This window comes from Bactrocera oleae, chromosome 6 (assembly GCF_042242935.1).
Source record: "Bactrocera oleae isolate idBacOlea1 chromosome 6, idBacOlea1, whole genome shotgun sequence".
In the NCBI taxonomy this organism is placed as follows: domain Eukaryota; kingdom Metazoa; phylum Arthropoda; class Insecta; order Diptera; family Tephritidae; genus Bactrocera; species Bactrocera oleae.
In genome coordinates this window covers 14,496,473-14,515,056 of record NC_091540.1, presented here as the reverse complement: position 1 = coordinate 14,515,056, position 18,584 = coordinate 14,496,473, and the positions used below count along the sequence as shown (strand labels likewise).

The window sequence follows — 18,584 nt, the reverse complement described above, 5'->3', positions numbered from 1 at the left end:
ACAAGCTATGGGGTTTGCCATAGTGATCCGATCTGAACAATTTCTTGGGAGATTTTTAGGTGCCTTTGCATAATAATCCATGCCAAATTTCTTGAAGATATCTCGTCATTAAAAAAACTGAAACACTGACTATATACTATAGTCATCCGATCTAAACAATTTCGTTCGAGATTTTTACGTTCCTAGGGATAATAATCCATACCAAACTTCATCAAAAAGAAAAAATTACCATACAAATATTTGATTCCGATCGTTCAATTTGTATAGCAGCTAACATACAAGTATATGCTATAGTGGTCTGATATCGGCGGTTCCGACAAATCAGCCGCTTCTTGAGGCAAAAATGATGTGTCTAAAATTTTAGATCGTAATCTCAAAATCTGAGGAACTAGTTCGCGTATTTACAGACGACAGACAGACGGACATCGGTGAGTCAACTCAGCTCGTCATTTATATATACATATATATTTTATAGAGTATCCGCGTTCAGGATATGAAAATCAACCAATCTGCTGCTGAACTTCAATTCATCGAGAATCAACCTGACCGGGAAAATTTCCTCATTATTTTACCGCTGTCTCCTAGTCCAGCTTGGTACAGTAATTGTTGAAATTGGGTTGAGCAGCAACAGCTTTCAGTAGTATTATTATTGTGCTAGGGTTTATCTGGATGTGAAATCGTTCACTAGGCTTTATCTATAAATTATGTCAATCGGAAACCATGACTACGAACTCTTTGTAGTATGAAATTGAAGTTCATGACATGTTTCAACATTAAGTTTCAGGAATAGGGTGCTATGGCACAACCGAAACAATAGCTTCATTGACAAATAAGTGTAGTAAGCAGCTTAATTCGACTTTTTGATATGTAAAATATCCGCCAACCACATACAATACTATTTTTCACCGAAGTTGGGTGAAGTAAAACGTCTTCGCCTATGGATGAGTTGGTGATAGAAAAGAGTTCAGCCTTATGACGGCTTCAATTGGATAAATTTCGTGTTGAGTTAGCCCAGAAGTTTAAATGCTCATCCTTTATTAAAAATGCTAATACGTATTAAAATTTCGAATTCGGGAAGGAACTTTAAAAGAAGCTACAGTTTTGGCTTTGTAAAACTTCATACACCGAATTTGGCATTAAGACTTGAGCTTACAAGATCAAACTGGCTGATTTACGATACAATCATATTGCACACTATAAGGAACTGAAAAAAATCCGCAATTTCAGACCAAAAATATTATATGACAAAATAAAGTATAAATAAATACTGTTAATCACATACTGGAATGGAGATTCGCGAGAGAAAACAGATGCTTTTACAAACCAGCAACCTAAATTAGAGTTTATCTCAGTGCGATCGGTGATTCAACACGGATAACAAGGTATTTAACAAAACTATTATATACAGTAGGTCCCAACAGGCATGAACTGGACGGAGCTGCCCAACTATATAGATCGCATGAGAGAAAAATTGTACAAATTACATCCAATATCATATACATATGTATAATTCTGACGCCTGACGTATGGTAGCTATTATATATAATATAGTATATATACTAGGGTGAAGCGAAAAAATTTTTTTTTATTTGCTTAGCCTGGGGGTAAAATCTGTAGATTATAGAAAAAAAAAGTTTTGGACAAAAAAAATTTTTTTTAACAACTAGCGCCGCCACGTAAATTTCGAGTTAAAACTTTTTTTGTACAAGAAAAAATTATTTTCGGTTTAAACTCTTTACATTTATATAAAAATTACCGAATGTGACGGTTTTTGACTCAAAGTTTATTTTAACGCTTAAGGAAAGCATGTTGTGTTTAAGACTTTTTTTTTAAACTCCAATAATGACCACAACATTTTTTTTTAAGTTGATAACTTTTAATTGACCGGAAAGAGAACTCTTCACAGCTTCTAGAACACTTATCAAAAAATTTTTTCGAAATAAAAATTTTAATTCGAAAATTTACATTAAAACTGAGTGCGTATGTATGCAGATCATAATATGGTCCGAAAATTGATATATCTACATGTGCTCCTTTTGACTATGTATTTATACCTTGAACAGGATATATTATACTATGCCACGCTGTTTGTAAGACCTAAAAGGAAACGTCGGAAACCCATAAAATATTAGGTCAAGTAAAAAGTTCGTTCGGTTTTTATTTAAGAGATGGCGTTATTGTCCATAGTACTAATGTTACGTGTCGTATCATGTCATACTATACGGCGGTGAAAACGTGTTTATTCGTGCTAAAAGTTTGTCTTTGACAGTTTTTCGATTGATTGACTCAGTACGTTGTGAGCGCTCGTCAAAGACACCAATAAAGAGAAAATTCGCTATATTTTAGAATTTTCCTTCGATCAAGGCGAAAAAGCAGTCAAAGCGACTGAAAAAATTAATTTAGTTTATGGGCCCGATACTGTAAACGAACGTGTAGCACAAAAGTGGTTTGCTAGGTTCCGTTCCGGTAATTTCGATGTCAAAGAAGCACCACGCGTCGGGAGGCCTGTCGTCGATAATTGCGATAAAATCATGAAATTTCATATTGATATCTCAAAAACTCTAGTCCCTCAGTTTTTGAGATATCAATATGAAATTTCTGCACACGTCCATTTCTCTTCAAGTACGTCCATTTCCGCTCATATGTCCGTACTGCCGATATCGAAACTCTATAACATATAACTGTCATACAAACTTAACGATCGGAATAGTGGTTGTAAGTAAAGCTTTTTCATTTGGGGAGATATTTCCACGAAATTTCGTTTCAAAGCAACAGTGTAATCTCCGAAGAAATTGTTGAGATCAGATAACTATAGCATAAGGTGCCATACAAACTGACCGACCAAAGTTTTTGTAAAGTAAAGTATTTGTAAAGGGTATTATAGCTTCATTGCAACCACAGATCGTTTTTAACGTTTAGATACAAATCTCGCCTCTCTATAGTTAAGAATACAGTTTGCGATGTTGCCAGCTTGCAAATATAGTAAATTAAATAAATTATTATAAGTTAAAAATCATGAAAAAAATGTCAAGGTTATAAATATATAGTTTATTTATTAGAAAATTGTATGCTATATTTAATCGAAAAATGTTTGCCTACCAGCGGTATATAAGTATATTTTGAACCATAAATTCGGTGGGCTCATTTTTGACTCACCCTATTATCAACAAGTATAATATATTCAAAACAAAACTACAGGAAGCATGCATATGTATATATGCAAATTGGATACATATGTATGTTTGCGTGCCATTCACTTTTATGCTCGCACACGCCCCATTGACCCCATCGCGCCATATCTTGATTGTCATTTCTATTCAATTTGCCGCCGCTTTATTTATTTTTTTATGCAAACGCAGTTTCTGCTGTTTTACACAATTTACCAATTCAAGTAGCAATTTCAGTTTAATAATTTTTATATTTTTTGTTGTTTTTTTTTTATTTTCTGATTTTTGTTTTGCAAATCGTCCGTTGACTTTTTCTGCTTTGCATATCGTTTGCGATTTTGCACCGAATAAACAAGTGACACAAATGCGTGCTTATGAATATAACTAATACACATACATATATATAGAAAAAAACACACACACACACACACAAACATTTGCGTAATAATATTTCTATTTTTTTTTTACACACTTGACATCCTGTGACAAGCCACAGAAATGGCCGCACAACAAATTTGTAAACAATTTTGATTAAATTTGCAACATTCTCGCATGCAAGTGTGCGTGTGTGTATACATACATGCATACATGTGTTATGTTTGTGAACGCCTCCAACGTAACAATAATTTAATTAAAATTTTCAATATTTTTGTGGGCAACAAAAATATTTTAAATTGCTTGAAATAATTTGGTACAAACACGGCTTTATGCAGGTAACTTGCCTTAGGGATTGGCTAATTAAAGCGTTTACATGTGAAATTCATTTGAAAAAATTTTTGAACATTGTCAGGAGCGGAAATTTGATTGAGTGTTGATTATTATTACTCACACGGCAAAAGATAAGAAGTACATATATAGTATGTATATTTTTTAAACGTGATTTTAAAAACCACTGATTTATTAATCAAATCTTAAATAAAACATCTTAAAATAAAAAAATAATAATAATTTACTTACTTGAAAATGTTTAAATCCGAAGCAGACACATTTCTAAGATTGTTGAAACTTGTTAAAGAATTTCTGCAAAAAACCTTTTCTAATAAATCAATTTGTATACGAACTACATGCTATAGTGGTCCGATCTAAACAATTTTTTTCGATATTTTAGCTTAGACAATAATTCTTGCTGAATTTCATGAATATACCTCAACAAACAAACAAATTTTCTATAAAAGGACTTTAGCTTGATCGTTCAGTTTGTATGACACCTATATATTTTATAGTACAAATAAGCAGCTTCTTAGGAAAAAAAAAAACGTGTGCCAAATATCCGATGGAGATCTCAAAAACTGAGGTACAAGTTCGGGTACATACACATAAACGGACAGATACCTTGGCTAATCGAATTAACGGCCTCTGACCTTAAAATCTGCTTTTGGAAGCATAGCGAGAATTGCTTTTCTGTGGAGAAATAAATTTGAAGAAACTGCCTCTAAGATTATAAAAATCGTTCTACAATATTTCGTTTATTAAATTTACTCTTGCTTACAAGAATCGTTTCAATTCTTTATATACAGATATACACCACAATAACTTGCGATTCGATAAATTTTGACTTAATATGTACAGAGGTTAGACAATTATAGGATCGAGAACTTAGAAATTTGAAATAAAAGCCATTATATAACAGTTATTATATGATACTCACTCGAGCTCATCTCTTGCAATAAAGACAACTTATGCGGTATGTTATATCTATATAAAGGCAATTTGCTTAACATATACAATAGTATATGTATATATCAGATTAGAGCTATTTGTAGGTATCGAAAAACACCTGATCTCTCCTACCATGCTTAAAATCCATTTAAGGGCAGCCGAAAGCACAAAGGCGCTCATATCCAGTATGTGGGAGCAAGAAAAGATCAAAATCAATGCCGATTATTTTCAAATGAGAGTTGCCATAGTTACATGTATTCGTTATACGACATTGGGTTCCGATTTCGAAATAGGCAAAGCTTAGAACCGAATATTTTATACTATCGCAACTTGATCATAGCCGGGGGTGAAGGTATTTCCCAAATACAATTACATATATTTATGTTGGTAAAACTTTGTGTTAAACTAGACGAAGTGTTGCACTGATTTTAACCATTTTAGGCAAGGCTATACACTGTTATATTATTAAATAATAAATTGTTCTAGAATTTCGTTAAGATTTCACCCAAATTGACTGATACATGCGGTATAAAATCAACCGGAAGTTCGAAAATATTTATATAAGGTATATGGGGTCTGATTTTACCCATTTTTTGCACAAAGAATGCTGTCATCACAAAAATATTCTTTCCGAATCTCAATACTAGACCTCATAAATAGGCCGATGTGTTCGGTAAAATAAGCCACATGCACTAATGATTGGTGTCTGCATTCTTAAAAAGTTATAGTCCGATTTCGACGAGTTTTGGCCGTAAGATGAATAAGCTTGAGAGCACTATTTGCGCGAAGTTTTATAAATTTATTGGTGTTGGATTTGTGTACTGTCAAGTGCAAGAATGAGATAAAATTTAAAAGTTTGTTATAATATATGGGAAGTAGGCGTGGTTAACATCTGATTTTTTCCACTATGACAGTATATGCTAGGATTGTATATGCCCATTGTCCAATTTGTGGGCCCGCTCCGATAAAGCTCTTCTATTATAGGGATAATTGTGTAATTTACTGCTTGTGACGCATTGATCGTATTCAGTGAGTTATCGCTCTTTTAGTAGTTTTTAACATTACCGTTATATGGAGAGTAAGCATAATAACAGATTTTACCCGGAAATGCTAAAGATACTTTTTCTCAGAAAATTGGGTTGATTTGGCCTGAGCGGTTTGTAAGATACTGGTTTGCTCAAAAGTTATTGAGAATTTTTTATCTCTTAAGAAAGTGTTTATTTATTCATGAATATTTTTTTTGTCTTCTTCAAAGTAATCACCCCTAGATTTTACTTATACCAGCGTTTTTTCCAATCCTCTAATCACTCAAAAATTTTATTTTTCATTTTGCTGTATCTTAGTTTATTGCTTAGTTATGGCACCTTATCTGTTTTCGTGTAATCGAGTTTTGTAGACGCGGTAGTGGCATCTGGAATATCAACCTTCCTTGGGTGCCAGAAAACATATGTAGCAAGTCTCAGTAGTATAAATCTTTGCTTACGTTATCGCATGCACGGACGGACAGTCACCCTGATTTCAACTCTTCGCGTTAGCCTGATCATTTATATATATGGAACTCCATATCTAGCTCAATTTATTTTAGTTAATACAAACAACCGTTAAGTAAACAAAACTTTTATACTCAATAGTAACTTGTGGCGAGAGTATAAAAACGAGGCTGTGATGCTTTTAAGGCCAAGTTTGATGTCACTTACCATCAGTGTTGAGCTAGACCATCTTATGCTCAATATTCCGCTTACCCAAAGGAATAAAATGTAGCAGTAAATGCTAGACAACGACGAACTACAGGTGCGTTAAATTTATGGCATCATCAGAAAGTCTCTCGAAGTTCAAACCGTATTAAACGTACAAGAAAAAAAAGAAATAAGGAAAAATAAAATTTACAATCTTGAAGCAATCATAGTCAACCGATTCATGGACTGCGCGGGAATACTTCAAAATAACTTACACATATTGAGTATCTTATTATTTACCCACGACAACCTTCCTGCAATTCCCGAACGTAAAAGTAAAATTTTATGCTGCAACGAATGATTACAAAACCTGAAAGAGAACATATGTTTGTGTATGTAAGTGTGAGTGTCAACAACAGGAGGATAAGAGTACTGGACTGTAAACGCGTATAGCAAACTAATTTCACACAAATCCAAGGAAAAGCAATGAAATGCCAATGGTACACGTAAGACTCGTAAATTTGGCGTAGAGAGCGCTAAGTAAATTACTAAATTCCAAAGCAAAAACACAGAGAGGTGGGAAACAGGTACATATATAGACATGTACGAATATGTGTTAGAAGCATCTATAAATAACGGTATACTTGTACAAGCAGATGCTTTCTGGGGTTGTGCGCTTACGCGTCTCCAATTTCATTGCTACGCACTTCGATTTTCAAGCGCGTTACTGCAGCTAAATAAGTATCACGTGATATTAACTGTAATTAGATGCGTTTTTACAATCACAACGACATGATATGTTATAAGATATGCTTAGGTTACCAGTGGAGTGATCTAACAGAAGCGCAAGTGACGATTTTGCGCAATACTTAGAAAATATATGGCATACTTTGTGGCGCAAGAACACTGTAAAGAACTGCTATATGGCAAAGGTAACATAAAACTGTCGCAACTGCATTACACAGAAACATAAAAACACAAGAAAAAACATATGCTCACGCACATAAGTGCGAATTGGCACAATATCAATATATTTACAGTTAGGAGCAATGAAATTGCAACATTGATTAGTATCGATTTCGAAGCGACTTTCGACCACTCTGACAGGCGCTACCTATTCGACGGCATGTCCAAATTTAATATGCCTGCGAGACTCATACGGTTATGCAGAATGACGTTGAGCACAACCAACAGCTCCGTCAAAAGCGGGAAGGAACTCTCTGAATCGTTCGATACCAGACGAAGTTTTAAAGATAGTGATTCTTGCTCGTGCGTCTTCTTCAATATAATGCTGGAAAAAGTGATATGCGCCACTAATCTATCATCTCATCAGGCCCATGAAGTCTTTGATAGGTTTAACTAGGTTTTCGGTAAATATTTTCTCTAAAGAATTCTTATCTAGTGTCTGCACTTCGAAGGGTTTCCAAAAAAAAATTCTGAATTTAACGACTTCAACTAGCAGATTTTTTCAACTTTTTATTTGGAGAGAGTTTTGTATAATGTCTTCACCTGTATCGAACCAACGATCTTTGTGGAAGCATAGCACAATAAGGAAAAATAAGGTGTACATTTCCGTAAAGAAAAACATGTCTGGTTGCATTTTTATTGCTCATCACTTTGAATATATTTACCACGTTTGCATAATTTATGTAAAGTATAGTAAAAGCTAATAGCTGGCAAAATGTCAAATTCACACTGCGACGGCTATAAATATTGAATGCGTGCCAAAGTGGCAGAGAAAGACGATAGAGAGCTGACACAAAGCACTCGTTAAGCGGCGAAAAAAACACGGAGCTGGTGACACGCAGCATAAAATGAAGGCAAACACAAAGGCAACAGCTGCAAGTAATCAGCGCAGCCAACAAAAACCAATCCACATACATACATATATATTCTACTAAACCTATGTATGAACGTATATGTATTTAGTGTTGAAAATGCTTGATAAACGGAGGCGCGACCAGTTTTCAATTCCCTTTCAATACTTTACTACTACTACTACTTAAAGCTACTTCTTTGAAACAGCGCCTTATATCAGATATAGAGAGCGGAAGAGTGTCGCAAAACTAAGCAGCCTATCAAGAGGGTTGATTCTTCTATCGCTGAGATGTTTAAGCATACGTCGGGTAGTAAGCCGAGATTGCAGGAGAGTAGGTAAAAGTGCAGACGAAGATAAGAGGGAAACGGCATTCGGCTAAAGAAGAGTCTCAATAAATGTTGCCTCGTCGAAAGTTTGAATTGTGTGTCAGGACAATACTAGGTCACACACTTGCCAGTAGCTTCAGGAGCTTGGTTAGGCGATTCTTATGCTTTCACCTTATAGTCCGAACCTGGTACCAAGTGATTACTACCTCATCCTGACTATGTCTAATGACTTTGCTGGTGAAAAATACGCCTCAAGAGGAGCTTGTGAGAATCATCTGTTCCAGTTTTGCCATAAAGGAAATGGGGGTTCTTTGAAAGTGCCCTATCAAAGTACTTACAAAGTAGCAAAATGTTATCGAACAAAACGGTGCATATTTCACTTAAATCGAATTGTACGGAAAATATGAGCTTTTTTCCCTAGACCTAATACTGAACGAAAAGGACGCAGTATTCGAATGAACACTTAAAGAGTATTTCACAAAACATATTAAGTTGAATGTCTGGCAAAATTACAACAGCAAAAAAACAACAAAAACTATAAAATTTATAACAATCAACACCAAAACAAGTAAAATATTTATTAGCTGACTATCTTATCAATCACTTCTCTTGGGAATTGCAAATTTCCTATGCATAATACTGTTAGTTATGAATTTATTTGATTAGAACGTGAAGAAGAAGAAAAGCACCAGCGTGGGCTCAAATAAATCTTTATTTATACACTTTTTGATGTTGTCTGACTAATATCAAAACAATTACTGATTTATTATTTAAGAAAATTGATTTCTGTGCACATTTAATAAAGATATGCGCGCAATAAATTAACACGGAAATATGAGGCTGCCAAAGATCAAAAAGCATGTTCGGCATGATTCATTGAACCACTCAAACGCAAATGTTTGACCATCGATCAAGACGAGCATTTATTGCTTACGCAAGCAATTAGCAATTGCGAGAGCTAGTAGCTTTTTAGGCGATATATTTATACGGGATGATATTGTGTGTATGTGTGTATGTATGTATGTATGTATGTTTATTAGGGTGTCCCGCATTTCACAAGTTAATTATTATTCACTCAACAGGGTATATTAAGTTTGTCACTATGTTTGTAATATCCAAAGGGAAACGAACGAGATCAGTTTGTATGCCAGATATATGCTATAGTGTTCCGATCTAAACAATTTCGCGAAGAATGCACCGTTGCCTTAAATAATAACGCACTACAACTTTGGTAAAAATAACTCGTCAAATGAAAAATTCTTCCATACAAGCCGATGATTCCGATCAATTAGTTTGTATGGCAGCTATATGCTGTAGTGGTCCGATATAGGCAGTTCCGACAAATAAGCAGTATATACACACTATGTATATACACTATATATACACAGTATATATACGACACACGGGCAGACGTTGGATAATTCTTTTAAAAGGGCTAAAGCTGAAACCTCAGGTGCCAATGGCAAAAAAAAATGAACTTTATAAGAAAGTGACAATCTACTGTACATATGTACGTATATACAATACATATGTCTTCTGTCAGCAGCAAGATGTATGTCTCACCATTTTTCGCTACTGCCAATATGAATTCGTGCCACATAAACCACTTCTACTTACAAACTACATGTGCATGTATGTTTATACATATAGGCGTATGTATGTATGTATGTTTAAGGTTATTTGCAGTATGAATAATTAATTATGCGCTAGCAAATGTTTTCACAGACAGCAATTCAATGGAATGTTGAATCAACACCCACGCGAAAAGGTTTCAATCGACAGCATATGCATAAATTCGCATACATACATAAATAGAGCAAAATTTATGTATGTGTGTAAAAGTGCATATATACGCAAATAAAATTCATGCGAATTGTGCAGCGCTTGCCAAAAACGCGCTCAAATGCAAACTTAGTGACTAAATATCAAAATGCTAGCAAATGGTGACTGCTGTGCAAACATACAAACACACGTACACACTTAAATGTGATGAATAATCATGTAGCATACTCGAACCTACCTACACATTTCAATTTGGCTCGACTTGCCATCAATCGATTAGAGTAATTGTGGCTTTTGATAATGGCAAATCGATCGATATCCATATTGATATATAAATACATAGATACAGATATGGGCACATATTATAAAGCATATCTGTTACAATAGCTACATATGTACATACATCCATATATTTCTCGCAATCGCACAATTAACTGAAATTACAGTTATGTGCCGAGTCGTTTCTGCAATTGTTCCGTCAATATGGCTACGATTAAGGTTCAAAATAGAAGTAGAATACAAAAGATATTGCAAATCATTTATATAGCGATATATATACAGTTATGTATAGAAAGGAATATATAAAGATAGATAGAATATGGAAACGTTTTCATTCACTATAAATAAATGGAAAAGGTTTTCATAAAATATCAACAAACATGAAAGGAAAATATGTATGTATCCCGTATCTGCAGTCAATTTTTAGCCACAGCACTAGCAACAATTAACTGATGCTGAAGCGTTAGACAACCTGGTCTTCAAAGACCAATGCAATCAAAACTGAAAAAAAATCGCTAATTTCGGTTGCACCGTAGCTATAATAGCCTTCCAAAAATATAAAATATTCCTTACAAAGACTTTGGCCGGTCAATTTGTACGACAGCTATATATTATATTGACTCGATCTGAATTCTTTGTAGATTGTAGATTACCCTGTTGTCTTATTAAAAAGTTATCTTGTCAAATTAAAAAGTTATCCATACAAGCACTTGATTCCGATCGTTCAGTTTGTATGGCATCTATATGCTGCAGTGGCCCGATATCTCGACAACTGAGGATTTATTTTGCAAATATGCAAACAGACATACGGGCGGACGGACAGACGGTCAACGTCCGGTGTGTTTTACGTAGGTACCTGCTGACGACAACCTTACCCCACGGCGCTCAAAAGCACAGCGGATCAATACAATGCGTTGATCAGAGCCCTGAAAATGCTAGGCAATTTTCAGTACCAATTGGTAGTGTGGACCACCTTGGTAGGGTTCGAGGCTTATCTTAAACCTCTGCCGTACTTTCAGTCCGGCATCCGGTTGCAATGCAACTCCACATTTAACTGACAAAATCGTCAGTTCTAGTACCAGACGGTCAGACTGACGGACATGGCTAAATCGACTCAGTTCGTCACGCTAGTCAAATATATATGTATATACTTTAAATGATCAACGACGTTTCCTTTTTGGTGTTACAAATTTCGAGGCAAACTTACTAACATATACTCTCTTTAGGGTATAATTTTTGCCTGTAACTGCAATGACAATTACGTAGGAGAAACCGCAATTATCGATAACGGCAAGCCCTTTTCTTACCTTGGTAGCATTATCGCAATGGACGGGGGTGTAACTGATGGCGTACTTAGCAGAATCTTCTAAGCTCTCATTGCCGGACGTCAAACTCAAGTTTTTTAATTCAGATCTGATGTAAAGATCCTTTTACGTAAGCAATCGGATGAGATCTGCAGGCAAGCATTAGAGTGGGGCGCACAAGGCAGCAGGAAGCGTGGGAGATCTAGGTACACCTGCAAATGCACGCTTGAAAAAGAACTTCAGTCAAAAGGAGAGACTCGGTTAATATCATCTGGGTAGCCAGTCATATAGGAATAGAAAGAAATGAAAAGGCAGACGAGCTGTACCTCTCCCTAAGTTGACCCAGACACCTCAGGTCTTGGAACACTTATAACACAGGGCATACCACAAAGTTACTTTGGGATAGTGAACAGCAAAAGGGAACTTAGCAATATTGTAGGGGTCATCACAAGGCACCCATACTTATAATCAGAAATCCCTTCAGAAAATGGGAAAAGTAGATCGGCGGAATGTAGAGCATGCGCGGAGGATGATAAGACGCTGGAACATTATGTATGTGAATGCCCAACCCTCAGCCGGATGAGGCGGGATATCTTTCACGGCTGCCAATGCTGGAACTTAAGACACAAAATCAGGTTTTTGTCCCGAAACCACTGAGTTGCTGGATAAGGGTTAATTTGGTTATCACCCGGGAGCTGTGTTGAATTACTCTCCCCAAAAAACAAAAAAAAAGTTTAGTGTCACACCTGGCGACTAACTTAAGGTCTAACATTTTGCTATATCTTGCTGGAGCGAAAGCTGTTCTGTTTATATATGGTAATGGTACTACCGCTCCGTATTCCCTTTAACTTTATTTGTCTTTCAACCTAAACTTTGAGTAGCATGTGTTCAATGATTTACTATGAGTCTTTAATCCGTGTATATTTAAGATACAAGCACGATTTCGGGAAAGACGTTTTTGGACAGACGCTCTTATACAATTAAAGTGTTCGGTATGCTCTTAGGGTCTTGTCCGAATAATTTTGTGGTACTGCTTAAAGACGGTGGTACTGAAATGAGCCCATGCCAACTATTTAAAGCATCTGTACTTGTATATGTACGTTTACTATAAAATTAGAATTTCTCTCCACTCAACTGTCAACTCCTGAGCAATACAATTTTACCCTCAACAAAATTCCTGCTCTATCTTTTTATGTTTCGATGTATGCCGACTGTCTGTACTGATGGTTAAGTTAAGTAACTCGCCGAAAAACAATTCTGCTGTTATTACTGTCACTGGCAGTTAAGCCAAATTTCGCCGATAATTGCAAATCTTTTACTTTTAATTGAAATAACTTAAGTACCAAAGCAAACTCACTGGTGGCTGCGTCTCCCTACAACACCGGCAACATTGTAATTATACGAAACTCATTACACTAAGAAGATTTCGACGTAAACTTTTGTGCCACAGCTGTATGGTTCGTTTAAAGTTAAGTAATTTTCAACGTAATATTTGCAAAATAAACTTTTAATGCATGGCACTTTACTTATAGTATAATGCCAGTATCGGCTGAGCACTTAACAGAAAAACCATTATAGTGAATAAAAAAACAGATTCGTATACAGGACGTCTTACGTACGACCAGAAACTGCTCACTCTAACTGTTAGTTAAGCTCTTCCCTTTTTTTTTTTTTGAGAAATTTACATTTGAAATCAACAACAAAGTTATCTTGCGGAAACCGCACTAAAGTGGGTCTACCTACTTGTTATTCTACTTCTGTTTGATTTTGTCAGTGTATGTGATTTATACTAGTTGTTGTTCGATTTACCACTTTGCCGCTCGCTATGGTTAAACTCTGCTCTTTTCAATTCGCTACAGGAATTCATAGTCTGTATATAGTCTTGCTATTCTATCTTTATTCAATTATATCAGTCTACGCGATTTATACCAGTTGCTGTTCGATTCACTACTTCCCAAAATTTGGCGAATTGAAGTTAGCTTTGAGTTACGCAGATTCTCTGAAAAAAATTACTAAATTAAATATGTATTATTATAAATTATTATTTAGTTAGTGTCTACAGATTATTATAGAGAAACTTGTATAGAGCTCTATTTCTACAAAAGCACTTAACGGGTTATATCCACTTCTAAATTAAACAAAAATTCGATTTTTTCGTTTTTGTATATTCGGAATGTTTATGTATTAGAGAATATTCTCCGAAAGTTTTAAGTAAGTCCGGCGAGAGTTATCAGCATGTTTATAAAAAATTTTAGACTTTTTTTCACTTAGTGTAATCGGTTTATAAAACTTTAAACGCGTTTTTCTCGATACGCTGTTTTCGCAGACGATTGGGAAAATTTCTCTGAATGAGCTGGTGAGATTGACGATAAAACTTTTGATAATAATTTCATTCTCTTAAGCCACTCTGAAATGTACATTTTTTGATAATAAGCAGATTTTTGTTTAGATAGCCGCTATTTTGTCAAATATCAAAATTTTGACTAGTCCTTCGACCATTACTTGCATATATCTATAATAACAATACATATTTTTGGTTTTTGGATTCGAGGTGATTTCAAGCAGAAAAATGTAACTCACCATCAAACACCGTTTTTAGGAGGTCCTCCTGAAGATCAGCTACAGGATCACGAGAATCCAAAATTTATCACAATGAATCAACGATTATTAAAGTACCGTGCATTAAATTTTGTATATGTACATTATTTTTATACCATTGCAACATGTCAACCACACTTACTTTCTATATAATAAACTTTTAAATTCCATCTGATTCTTTTACTTTACAGTATACAAATCAAACATCCATTAAGTTATCAGAACAAAATTTTGCACAAATAGTGCCCTCAAAGTATTTCATCTTATGCCCAAAAATTGTCGAAATCGAACCACATCTTATATTTTCATGCCCTGATATCAAATTTGTGGACCCAAGAGCCCATTGCTGACTTTTTATCGCAAATATCGGTCAATATGTGAGCTCTAGTAGTGATAGTCTAGATTTCTCCTGTGCGAAAAAATGGGTAAAATCAGGTCAATACTACCCCTAGCTGCTTCTAAATACAGTGAATCCTATTACCTAAGATGATAATGGATAAAGTCAGGGCAATACTTCACCTAGGTTAATATAAAGTTTTACAACAACTGACAGTATTTCTCCGCTTTTAATCTTCTCAGATTACAAGAGTTAAAAATGCTCTGTTACACCCGAGCTTAGCTCTTCCTTACTTGTTATTTTTTTATTAAACAAAATTATCCTAAAAAAAAATTAACAAAACAGAAAACCTAATTTGAGTTACCCCGATTTCTATCCACCGTAATATGTCTCCTGAATGTGTTAAAATAATTCGTATCTTCTGGTATACATATATTCATATGTATATAAATATATAGTTATTGCAAACTTGTTGAACTTTCGAAACTTTTGGGTAGCAAAACTTCATCAAGCAACTATTCAATCAATAGTTTGGTGACAAATAAATAGTTTACTATGAAAGTGAGCACTTTATTAACAGTCAATTGAGTCAGAAAATTTTCATTGGCTGACAGACAGGTGGTGCCAAAGGCAAGACAACTGACAAGGCAGAAGGATTGACACTTTGAGACTTTTTGTATAACTTTTGTTAAATAATTCATTAGTTGTGTTTGCATATATATACATTTACATATATGTATATGTTTGTAATTATACATAGGTATACACACACATACTCTATGAAGCGAGATTCGGCAAAAGTTGTATCATGACAGTCACAACGTTGTTACTGGTTTGGTAAAAGTTTGCTCTTTGTTTGTTTCTTCCGCAAAAGTAGCAGCCAAATAACGGTGAAATTGTTAGTAACATATATAAGAAAATGTACATTATATTTATATATGCTTTATAACAAATAACAGTACTAAACATACACTGGATTCACCGCAATGTTGCAATATGACAGCTGTCAAAAAAATTAGTTGTATTTCATTTCATAATAATCACGAAAAGAGAGTTGACAAAAATAACTTATCTAGAAAGTACAATGGAAAGAGTAAGTATATGCAATGACTCCGCCCATTCATATTGTGCCATAAACTCGGTTTGTTTTCGATTGTTGAACAATACTAAAAAAACTCATCTGAGAAAGTTTACCTTACTTAGATTTGAAGGGAAAGGGTGATTTAACTCAATTTAAACACCACTTTTAAGTGTATATGGTCTTACAACTCTATTATGAGACAATTCACACAGACTATATCCATCATTGATACACTCTGATATCGACAGCAGATGTCCCGATACCATTTTCGTCGCTTTCTCTGACAGTGTTTTAGTTAGACTTTTATCTACACTCCATATCTTTCACTCAATTAAAAACTAACATGGATTTAAAAGATTTTCGATATATATATGTATAAACAAATCTTAAAAGAGGAAATTACAGAGGGAGTTTCTGATGGTATGATCCACACAACCATCATAGATTTGAAGTTAACCTTAACGTAGCTTATCTTTTAAATAATAGTTCAAAGGCATTATTCATATGTTTAATCTTCTCTTATTATTAGTGAGTCTAAAATATACATATGCTATTCAGAAACTCCAGATTCTGTTGTTGAAAAAAGCAGCTACTTTAAATGGTGCGTGACTCCTCGGCACTCATACAGCTAAAGTAACTTTCATCTGTACGTAAAAGAGAATTAAAGTGGCGAAAATAACCACTAAACTGCTTTGTGCTGCCCGCCTGACTCTCAATTCTCGTGGGCTCAAAATATGTCCAACGTTGAATAGAAAAATTAATAAAAAATTTTAGACAGTCAATAATAAGCGAGTATTATCAAACGCTCAGAAGCTTTGGTATTTTTTTTTTCAAAAAAAAATTACTAGCAATTTTGAAGCAGACTGATGCTTAAAACGAAAATCATAGCCAAGACACACATCATATACTTTTTCAAACGTAAAAACACAGCAAAGGAAAAGCCAATTACGTGGTGTAGCTGTCTGTGTTGTATTATTAGCACCGTTACTATATTTTACCGATTAATGTCATCAATGAAGTCAACTTAAACCAGTATATTGGCAACTGAAATTTAATCTCAAATTTGAATATTAATTGACTTGTAAAAATACATCCAAAGTACACACCAAATATTAGATGACAAGCTAGACTAAACATTAAACGATGCTGCAAGCGTTTTCTTACCACGATTATATTTCTCAGCAGACACCAAATGGATGGTAAATATAGTAAATATATTTTATATAAAATGATTTGAAATAAAACTATTTTACCTGCCACTTTTATTGGAAAAGTCACAAGGATGCGTAGCTATTTGCCGTCCTCTCTATGACTTTACGTCGATTAGTTTTTAAAGATTTGCTGCTTAAAGTCACTACAGCTGCTTTGAGACGCTAAAGATTTCTCACTCGATGTGTTTACTCCAATTTTTTTTGTTTGTCCAACCGAAAAATTTTCACATGCACATAAATATTTGCACTTTACGACAGCGCGATGGCAACATTTACGCCATTTTATTATGATCTTATGTATTTGCAAATGCCAATTTTACATAGCCAAAGACAAGCAATAAAATTAACCCGCTTGGACTTACCGTCCCACGACTACTTTAGAACCAAGGATATTTATGTTTGCACGCGCACGTCTAAGACACCCGCGCTGTTCCTGTTTAGCAAAGGACTCGGGAGGTGCACGCACACGCACATAGACGCGCAAAAGCTGCCAGTGCTGTAACAATAATGTGCTGGTGGTTTTTTTCTGTTTTTTTTTCTTTTAGCTTAGCGAAATGCAAAGTAGTAGAAATAGTAAAGCAGATTTTAACACTTGAGCACGTAGCGGCACTTAAAACTGGCACATTTGCTGCGCAGAAAGTGGGAGCCACATAAAAACCACAACAAAACAGCTGCACAAAAATTCAAAGTTGACAGCATAACAATAAGCAGAAAATTGAATAAAACCGCATGCCAGCAACAACAATGCAGCAAACACTTTCGGAGTCGTAGGACAGCTGGTGCCACCGAAATTATGGAATTAAATTAATTATTTTGTCACAATGGCCGCTAAACGCACGCACACTCGCATATAACAGGCGAGCAATGCTTGCACTTTAATATTTTTTTTTATGATTTAATAAATTCTAGTATTTGCATTTATTTTAACAGCCAAGTGAATTCCATTTAATATTATTTATTTTTTTGCTTAGCACACTGTTTATAACACACTCATATAATGTGTAATTAGCAGAGAAAACACTTTTGTTTAACACACAATTGCATTTTTATTCGCAATTCCGTTAACAACAACCGTAACCGTCAATGTGTCGAAGGCAACTGAATTCAAGTCGGCGCACAGCGCAAGTTCTAACATGTTTGGCTAAAGCAACTGTGCTTTGCGCCAACAGTAGCAGCGCCAGCAGCAGCCACTGTTGATTGTGGGTGGCGTAACAGCACTTGAATGAAGCAACAGTAGTGAACTGTGCAAAGAAAACTGTTAAAGAACAGAACATAACAGCAAAAGCTGCATTTTTACAGCGGAAAAATTAAAGGCAGGTGTTAACAGCAGGCAATTTACAGTAGC

The 18,584-nt window shown here is 34.9% G+C and overlaps 1 protein-coding gene across 2 annotated transcripts in view; it reads right to left on the bottom strand.

Moving 5' to 3' along the window:
- sNPF-R (short neuropeptide F receptor) overlaps positions 1 to 18,318 on the bottom strand; it is a 77,658-nt gene extending 59,340 nt beyond the window's left edge. For both annotated transcript variants that reach the window (XM_036360609.2, XM_036360610.2), the window contains exon 1: positions 17,282 to 18,318. The gene's annotated coding sequence lies outside the window, so the exon portion shown is untranslated. The remainder of the gene's footprint in view (positions 1 to 17,281) is intronic.
- Between the last annotated feature and the right edge of the window lie 266 nt (positions 18,319 to 18,584).